We start from the raw sequence: 10,718 nt of genomic DNA on the forward strand, positions 1-10,718 counted from the left end.
AGCAGGTCCTTTATTCTGTGCCCCGTAGACTGCATCCTTAAACTCTTTTCTATGTTGAGAAAGATAACACAAAAAATAGAAGAACCCACATCTGTAGAACAATCATGAGCCCAACAGCAAAATCATAGAGAAATTAATAACTTGATTTTTAGTTTGCAACTTAAATAATGTTATTTTAATTATTTCCTTTCATATAATTATCTTATATAACATTGTATACCCCAGGTGGATAACTTCAGAGCTACTCTTTTAAATTCCATTATATTAGGCTCATATGCTCTTACATTTTCCTTGATCTGAAGGGATCCCAGGTTCAAACACTACATCTCTACCTTTATCATGCAAAAAGGATTTTTCAGCATGGCTTCCCTAGAGGATCAGACCAGACTTTCAAAAAATTTCAAAACCTTTCCCCATATGGCAGTTTTACAAGCACTCTGGAAATACACTTTTCCTCCATTTCCCAAGCATCTAATAATGCAAAACCAAGAATTTTCTTGTTTGGAGCTCTGGTAATTAATCACCAAGTTAGCAGAGGAAAACCACATGCAGCTACAAAGAACAGGAATTCACTCTGATTTTCTTGTCTTAGATTCCTCAACATTACCAAATATGTTTTGGTCTTAGGCCAAACAAATACTGGATCCTTTTACCCAGAATACATTTTTGAAGTGTTTGTTTGTCTTTCAGAAAACTAATCTCCTTGCTTGCTTTGTCCAAATCTCTTTTCCTATTCCAGCATTCTCATAGAACCACTTCATTTTTTCCCCTTTTCATTTGGTCAATAATGATAAGAGTAAGAAGGGATTATAATTATGAAATTTGTTTTTGCACTAAAGATTGTCTAGGTAAATCACTGTGTGGCAATCAACTACTGTGGTGTACCATTTTCTTTTTCTCCAGCCTTACAAGCCTTGATGGAAGGCCATAATTCCAGTATTTTATTTCATAGTTTGTCACAGAGACAAAGCAGCTTGTTCTGCTAAAAATAGCAGAAAATCAGAGTAGTCACTGCTTATTTATTCCTTGGTTTTGTGAACCACAAATCATTTGATTTAGAATAGACACTGCCGATTTTTGTGTCATTGTTCAACAAAGATTCAAAGGCAGAGAACATCTTGTTTCTGAACTCTAAATGTCAGTCATTTAAGGGTGATTTCAGCTTTGAGCTGCTTCAAGTAAGATTGCTTAGGGGGAAGATTGTTTATTGATGACCACTTTCAAAGGGATTTTGGGCCTGGTGTCACATGCAGTTGGAGATGGTGCTGGAGCAGACAGGCACTGCTCCCCTTTGTGTTCCCACCTGCTTGTTGCCTTGAGGGATGTCCATCAGCAACCATCCCAGGTTTCACTGGATGTAGTTCTGCCCTAGCAGAATAAGTCCTTTTTTGTCACATCTGCTCTATTTAGCTGAGCTAAAACTTCACAATGCTGAGTCAAGAAGACAAAACTGAATAGCAAGCGATGCCTTTTGAAGTAAGAATATTGCATTTTGTGACTCTTTAAGACATGAGATGCAGAAGGTGCTTGTAAATTTTACCGTTTGATACACATACTTAGAAATGACTAAAAAAATGTTATCACATAGAAAGATTAAAAATGCATTTTAGTTAATGGCTATACTAATTCTGACTTACTAGTGTCATGCAGTGCTGCTTTAACTTCATCCATGAATAATTTTAATACAAGATTATTTTTGTGCTGTTCATTCTGAATGAAAACTGGGTTAGTAAAATCTAATGCTATTGTCCTTCACCAGTGTTACTGAGAGCACTAAACTAATCAATAGCATTGATAATAATAAAAAATAAAGTCATTATTTGGATTTTGATTCTTTCTTGTATTGCCTTTGCAATGTTAGTGCCCTAGTAACAACACTGATAACATGTCAGTGTATTTTTCATTTTCATCTTTATCACTGTTCCTCTTGCTAATCAATGACATACACAGGATTAATGCTATATCCTAATGTGGCAGGGTGAAAATGGGTGTACTGCATTTTTCCAGGACCCCAATATTTGCATAAACATACTTTGGATGTAGTGTCCCATTCACAAAATGCACTCTAGTTTACAGAGAAAAATAAGCTCAAACTCATAGATGTGCTTATTCAATATTATTTGTAAAAAAACCAACACCCTAGATAATATTTTTAGAGCAGAAAACATAGAGGTCATCTCATATCCCACTGAAGTTTTGTTAGTTAAGAAAATACATTAAGTATCTTTTATTAAAGTAAATAAAAAAGTTATTGTCTTCTAAAATTAAATGCATTGCCCTCAGTTCATCATTTTTCTTCTGTTGCCATCGTTTTGTCCAAGGGTAAGGCCTATCTCATCTGACTTTGTTTAGAAATCAGGCCTTCAAACTTTGGTGATTAGACAGTCTCTATGGGCAATAGGAGTTGGAAGAGTGAGGGTTGGGGATCACTATCAAAGCTACTATCCTAATCGAATCCTAATTTAACTGAGACTTAGTAAAGAGGATCTTGTGCCTGAGAGCACAGAAGAGGAAATATCTGGGCTGTCTGCTGTGGACCTCTGTAAAAAAACAAAGGCTGAAGGGAAATCTCCAGGAACTGCAAACATCAAAGGAGGAAACTTATTAATTCACACTTGTATTACTGATTTTCTGTGGATTTCAAAGGGCATCATAACTCTTGGTACAAGGGACCCTTGTCAGTCTGTCTCTGAAGGGACTGCACAGCATACTCAAGGCAGGACAGAGGATTATCACCTGTATATTCAGTATAATCTGATTTTGGGACATATTTTTGTGTAATCAGAGTTTTCATTGTATCTAGCACAGTATATCATTGCAGACTTTGTTAATACAATGAAAGAGGATGTTTAAGATATCATAGTAGCTTAAGAAAAACTTCACCTGAAAGTAAAGGGCTTTGCAACATCTTTGCCTCCTAAATTCACCTGGATTAAAATGATCTTTTGGGCTAAATCTATCAGGAAGGATTTCTTTTCCTGAAATTTCTCCTACGCTATATAAAAGTGCAAGCTCCAGAGCTCCCTCCAGGTAACTCAGTATGGGGTCAGAAATCTCTGCTAGAAACTCTGTAAATATCTCTTTTCACATGCCCCCTTAGACATACCTACCCTTCTTACACCTGGGCTTTTCTGTTGCTGTCACATCTCTCATGCACAGTGACTAGTACAGGTCACTGGTGTTTCAATGTGTTATTACAATGCCTATCTTATTGTTCCAGACCAAAGTGACATGCTCACTGGCAGTGTCATGCAGTTAAGTTCTCTTTCTAAAGGTCACATCTAGAAACTGTAATTCAGAAAGATTAGAATGCTAAATAAAACCTGCAAATAGTGCTTCTTTACCCACAGACTTAATTGAAATCCTTCTGAGGCCCTTCAATACATCCTTCACTTAACAAGTCACAGGCTTTGTCTTCTAGCTTAGAAGTGGTTTTTATAGAAACACTTTTTCCCTTCAGTAACATTCCTTTGTCTTCTTGATGAGTGAAGTACATACACAAGTATTCTACTCAGACTCCATAGCCTTCCTCAGTCAACAAAGGACCAAGTTATTTGTATGAATGACCCAGAATCCATTGCTCACCTTCTATGCCCTCGTATGTAAGTATTTGACAACATGACTGTGGCTCCAAGACAGGTGGCTGACTGGTGGCAAAATGTTGCAATATGTAGGAAAAAAAGTGGTTTGCTGCATAGTAAGGTCTGTGAATTGAGCAGTTAGGGAAAAGTTAAAGATTATTTATCCTTCCCGTAAGAGCCTGAGATTTCAGTTCTTTCCACCAGCTTCTTCCTTTGGACTACATCAAGACTGATGTTTTTGATTAAGTTAAAATATGGATAGCCAGCCATCCTTTGGTTAGACTCTTTTTAAGTCTGCCATGGAATTAGATTCACCGTTTATCTCACGTCAAGTTTCTTTACACATTTCTGTTAACAATAGTCAGCCTCATATAAATGCATATTTACCTGATTGATAATGGCTTTTCTGGAGGATACAAAAATCTCTTTTAAATTTATTACATTTTTTTTAAAGGAGATGTAACTGAGTATCTTTAATTCCCAGGAAAGCTAATGCTTTTCAGACTTAGAACTAATCACCCACCGTTATATATCACAATACAAGGTCCAGATTAATGCAGAAAATGTTTATTTCAGAAGGCAACTTTTTTTCAGATCTTGAAAATAGGAACACTTTTCTTTTATAACACAAGCTCCCTCTTTCCACTTGAAAAAGATCTTTGCCATCCCAGATTCTATTGCACTCTAACTACACAGCTAGGAGAGCTTGTTAAAAGGTATCACAGAGAAAAGTGAGTGATTTTCATTATTTGCTCAGCAAGATAAGTGGAAATGTAATATCATACCACTTTTCAGAGAATTTAGAGCACCCCATATTTGCTGCAATTCTTTCATCAGGTCACCCCACACTTTTCTGAAATGGCCTCTCTGTAACTGCAAGGAAGTATTGCTTCTATAAAGATAACTACAATAAGGAGTGCCGGCATGTAAAAGAAATTAATATTACACCAAAAAGACAGTATTTCTTACTTTTCATCTTTTGGGCAGAAAAGCAAAGAGAAGGACAAAGGATTGTAGTATATGAAAATGATAGTTACTTTTCTATCATACTAACACCAAATTAAACAAAAAATAACAGATTCTGTACCCATACATTTTTAGGGAGGAACTAATCACTCTTTGAAAAAACTCAAGTGTTTGTAATACAGCTATCTTCCCATTTTGTTTAGGAAACTGTCACTGGATAGAACTTTGAACAACCTGGTCTAGTGGGATGTGTTTCTGCCCATGTATGGGGGTTGGAAATGGATAACTCTTTAGGTCCCTTCCAACCCAGATCATTCAGTGATTCTGTAATTCTTTAGGCTTGCTACGTAGCCAGGAATCTGCCACTTTTGACAGATACCTGTCAGAGTTTGACAGACCAGGACAATGTCAGAGACTTGATTTGAGAGATAAACTAATATGTTTTTGAACATGTTATCAGAAGTTTAGGAAAGGTGGTATAAGTTATATTTTCAGAGTCTCCACTATAAATCAAATCTGGGTAGCAAAGACTCATCACTAAGCATTTGCCAGCCTTCAGGTTGACCAGGTGGTTTCTAGACAGTTTTTTAACAATCTGAAAGTGATTACCTCCTTGCTAGGGACTAAAAAAAAACAAACCACCAAAAACAAACAAACAAAAAACCAAAAAAACAATTACAAAAAATAATCACAGCTTCCCTCAAGACCTGTCTGGTCTTTGCTGAAATACCACAAACGAGAACCTTACAATGATTATTCAGATGCAGTGGGGCAGGATCCAAAGTTAATATCTTCTATCTATCAGCCTCAGTTGGGAATGAAAGTTCCAAAGTATTAAGGGAACAGCCAAACTTGTCTCCCTATCCTCTGCGCAAGCTAAATACTATCTGTGATACAGTTTCATCACTAGCTCCAGTGTGAAAAAACTTGCTGCAGGTTCATCTTAGGGACCATTAGTAAACCTCGAGCTGTATCAACACTGCTTGGATGCACATTTCTGCCTGTTTCTCCTAAGCAGAAAATGTCAAAGAGGAGTCAAATGGTTCAGAAAAAGCATGGTATTGAAGAGTCCTGTACACAGGATCATGTTCTTGCCATCCACGTGAAGTTTCACAGACACTGCTTCAGCTGCTCCAAGTCTGCAAGCTAGTAAGTCACCAATTATGATTAAGCACAATTGATTGGGCTAGATAATAAATACTTTCTAGCAAGGACATAATCTCCTCAAATTCAATGACTTATGTGTTGCTTATTTGTTTCACCTCTAAATGTGGTAATATATAGAGGTTACTAGAATGTAAGTCTGAAGCCTGACTACTGGTTGTGCTTATGCACATTACCCTGACAAATAAATTCAGTCATTAATATGCTAAGCAGCCATCCTGGTTAACCAGGGCATGTCCTCTGCGTATGTGAAGAAATAATGGTCTGATATGCATAGATGCTTGCAAAGAACTTTCAGTGCCTTAAAATTAAGGTTTTTACAAGCTCAGGCTTTACCCTGAGAAACAAGAACTGCTGCTACAACTCTAACTGCACTTTGACTGAATCAAGGCTCCTTGCAGACTCCTTCTGAGATAATATTCCTTTACTTCACATTTTGAGAAGGAAAGCATTATTCTGTCCCTTTATTTCTCCTCCTGGGAGATACAGGGACACGACAAAGACAAATCCTTTACTATTGGCTTTGGTCAAACAGCCGCCTATGTAAATTCTTCATTGGATGAACCCCCTCAGAGCTGGGTTCTCCTTCCCTCTCTGCAGTGGGGAAAATGCACTTACAGATTTGCTGTGACTATTTAGTGTCAGCACACTCTGCTGTGTCAGCACAGAAATCTTCATCTCCAAGAAAACAGACAAGGTAGTCATTGACTGTTTCTCGGAGCCTAATTGCCTGGTTAGAGATGCAACTCCAGGGAAAGTTTTTGTTTGAAAATGTGTTTGCTGTCTCTCTTCTTTAAATGTACTAAAAACGGAGATTAGTATAGATTACTCAGCAAAAGAAGAAATCCACTTAGAATACTGTAGGTCTCAGATTAATTCTTTTCGTAGTCTGCTTTCCAAAAGGATGGCAGGGGATGCCACCATGGCTTTAGATAATTGTTTCCACTTCTTTCATTATGAAAGCAGAAATCCTTCCACTTACCATTCAGCAAGGCAAAAATGGAGGAAAGAGTTTGCATACTCAAGTTAGATCAAATTGTATGCCTCTGCATGTGTATTTAAGGAAAAGTAGCTTAAGATAGATACGCAAAAATATTTAAAATAGCTTCTTAGAAATAACTTTAATGAAAGTTGTTGCTAGTCCTTCAGGAAGAAGAAAAAATTTAGACTAGAGAGACTGTAACTCAGAAATTGGACTTTCCATGAATAAAAAATAGCTGTAGGTTTTTTAGTGAACGGGGGTGTATATACATACATATGAGCATTCATATGACAGTGACTCATAGAAGCAAACTGGCATGTTACAGGCCCCAGAATCTCATCGGGCTACAGGCTCAGGCACAGCTGAGAGCTGACAGTGCCCACGCTCCCGCTCAGGCTGATACCTCTGCATTTCACAAGGTTCTTTGCCTCCTCTTTCTGCCTAGAATGCCACAGCTTAATAGCAACAGTAGGTACGTAGACCTGCTCCATTCCCAGCTTGAGTTTCACCTTTTCTATGTCGTGCTCTTGCCATGCTTCCTAAACCCAGGGTGGTGCTTAGGGCTCACGTTATGTGAAAGTGGACAGCACAGAGCTGATGACTGTATTTTGCCCCAATGTTTGCTGCTCTTACTTTTTGAAAAAAAAAGCTTTATGGACTTAGGACTTATGCAGGGGATGCTCTGGGCAAGGTTACACAAGATTACACAAATTCAGTCAGTTCATCTGCTGCATTTCTCTCTCTGCCCAGAAAGACTCCCACTGTAGACATTAAAACCTTAGGGCATGGCAAATCTTCCTTTTGCAGTTTCACCAGTGATTAACTGTACTCATAGTTTAGAAAGATGTGTCTTCTTTCAAGCTTCAGTGGCCCTGGGTTTGATCTGCAGTTACTGGTTCTTGCTGTGCTTCTCTCTTCTGAATTAGCAAGTCCTTCACTTTCCAGGGTTTTCTCTCTTTAAAGGTGCTTATGTCCACCATTCAACTCACTTCTCACACTTCTTTTTGATAATAAAAAGAGACTGCACACTAAATACCCTCCTGAAAAGGACTTTCTATGCCACTCAAATAATTTTTACATCTCTCTTTGGCATTTCTTCACATTTTCAAAAAGCTTCCTCTAAGCATTAGAAAAAAATCCTTCGTGATGTTCCAGTACAGAAGCTAAATCACTTCTTTCCTTCTCTTCATTCTTTTTCTCTACATCTATCTAAGGATTGCATTTGGTCTTTTTGACCCAGCATTACAATGTTACCTCCAATTGAGTTGTCTATTCACTGTGAATCCTTACATCATTTTCTCAGAGCCTTCCTCTTCCATGACACATATATTCCTGCTCTATTTGTATGCTTTCCATTATTTTCAAAAAATCACAGAATCTTAGGGGTTGGAAGGGACTTTGAAAGATCATCTAGTCCAACCCCCCTGCCAGAGCAGGATCACCTAGAGCACATCACACAGGAATGCATCCAGGTGGGTTTGAATGTCTCCAGAGAAGGAGACTCCACAACCTCTCTGGGCAGCCTGTTCCAGTGCTCTGTCACTCTCACAGTAAAAAAGTTTTTTCTGATGTTTACGTGGAACCTCCTATGTTCCAGTTTGCACCCATTGCCCCTTGTCCTATCGCTAGACACCACTGAAAAAAGCCTGGCTCCGTCCTCCGAACACTCATCCTTAACGTATTTGTAAACATCGATGAGGTTGCCCCTCAGTCTCCTCTTCTCCAACCTGAAGGGACCCAGCTCCCTCAGCCTTTCCTCATAAGGGAGATGTTCCACTCCCTTAATCATCTTTGTGACTCTGCACTGGACTCTCTCAAGCAGTTCCCTGTCCTTCTGGAACTGTGGGGCACAATACTCCAGATGTGGCCTCACGAAGTCAGAATAGAGGGGGAGGAGAACCTCCCTTGACCTACTAACCACACCCTTTCTAATGCACCCCAGGATGCCATTGGCCTTCTTGGCCACAAAGGCACATTGCTGGCTCATGGTCATCCTCCTGTCCACCCAGACCCCCAGGTCCCTTTGTCCTACACTGCTCTCCAGGTCATCCCCCAACCTGCACTAGTACTTGGGGTTGTTCTTCTGCAGATGCAAAACTCTACACTTGCCCTTGTTGAATTTCATCAAGTTTATCCCGGCCCAACTTTTCAGCCTGTCTAGGTAATTTTTTAAAAATTTGATTTGTTTTCCCTCAATTGTGTAAAACTCATCTTTTGGCTGTGTTACAAGTTTTTATTCGAACAGCCAGGGTTTATCAAAAGATTCAGACTGTCCTACAAACCCCGCCAGTGCTGTAATGCAGTAAGTCCTCCTATGTGGTTTGGTAACATTCTTCTAGTTAAACTTCCTTCAGGATGTGCTGGGAAGAGCTGGCTGGCTACCATCTTTTCAGGCCAACTCTCCTGTGTCCACTTCACTCCCAGAATAATTGCAATACAGCATGCTAATGACTAGATTAAATGAGCATTTGCCACTTAGCCATTAATCAATCTTTGCACAATTTGTGTCTCTTAAATGACATTTCCTTATCTCTCCCCTAAATTTAAATCAAATACCTACAAAAACAACAACAAAAAATTACTTGCCTGTTATTAGACCAAAATATATTCAAGCTAAGGGTTTGGGTAGGTAGTTACTCATTTTGAAAAATGTATACAACATCCCTGGGAAAACTAATGAACAGTTGGATCTTCATCAAGAAACCACAGCCCAGCAAAAAATCACCATAATCTGCATAACTAAGTTGTAGGACTGTATAAACACAAGAGAATATAAGTATCCATAATATAACTATCCATAATAATTTAGGAGCTGTTTTTTCCCCCTAAATATATATTTTATATGCCTGTATATATGTATTTTATATATATACTTGTGGCATGAGATTTTTACACAGTAAATATTTAAGAAGGTTAACAAAACCTTTGCTCTGGACAGCTTTTTGTTTCACAATGTTGCACAAAAACAATTAAGTGAATTTCTTCTTACAAAAACGGGCAAGTCAGTAATATTTTAATCACTTTACACACACATTTATCCAAAGATGCTCACCAAATCCCAACAGATTTAATTAAATTATAACTGTACAACAAACACGCAGCAGCGCAGAGCAGAGAGCGGCACCGGCAGCGGTGAGAGCTGCTCCTTTTCATTACTGAGAGAGTTTTGAGACGGGGCCGGGCTGCCCGGAGGCGGTGAAGCTGAGGCAGAGCTGGGAGACCCAAGACTGAGCAGGAATTCTGTGAGGAACTGGAAGGCTGGAGTGCTGGGGGGAGTGGCTGAGAACGGCAGCAAAATTTGAAAGTGGTCTCTGGGCAGCTCCTCAGGGCAGCGGCAGCACGGGGTGGAGCGGCAGCAGGAGGGCACTCAAGGAGCAGCGAACAGTGGTTGGTTTCTTCTAGCTAGACAGACAGATCAGCCAGACAGATCATAGTCACAACACGATCAAAAGCCACAGTGAGAAAGAACGTGGGTACTCAGACTGAGGTTTCGTGCAGGCATGCAGCCGTGCAGGACTGGGTCTGCAGCGACTGCCTGAGCCTGGCACTGGTACTGGAGGGAGCCAGTGACACTGCATGTGTGCGGTGTGAGCGAGTAAGTGATCTGCTCAGGCAGGTGGTTGAACTGAGGGAGGAGGTAGAAATGTTAAGAAGCATCAGAGAATGCGAAAGCGAAATAGATTGGTGAAGCCACACCCTGTGGCAAAGACAATGGGTAGAGGTTCTTGAACAATTGATGGATCTAATTCCTCTCCTACCATCAGTCAGAAAGAGAGAACTCATGGGACAGGGAGGTTTGGAAGGTGGTTCCTCCTCGGAAAGGTAAGTGGAAACCCTCACAACCCCCTCCCAATTGCCCTTGAGTAATAGATATGAGGCCTTGGAACTTCAGGGCCAGGCAAATGAAGATGGAGGGGTAGATCTATCTAGTGAGTCACCTAGGGCTTGTCACTCACGCCCATGCATTGAGACTTCTTCAACCAAGAAGAAAAGGAGAGTAATTGTGGTGGGTGACTCCCTTCTAA

The sequence above is a fragment of the Chaetura pelagica genome, unplaced genomic scaffold, assembly GCF_000747805.2.
Source record: "Chaetura pelagica isolate M959 unplaced genomic scaffold, ChaPel_1.0 scaffold235, whole genome shotgun sequence".
Classification (NCBI taxonomy): domain Eukaryota; kingdom Metazoa; phylum Chordata; class Aves; order Apodiformes; family Apodidae; genus Chaetura; species Chaetura pelagica.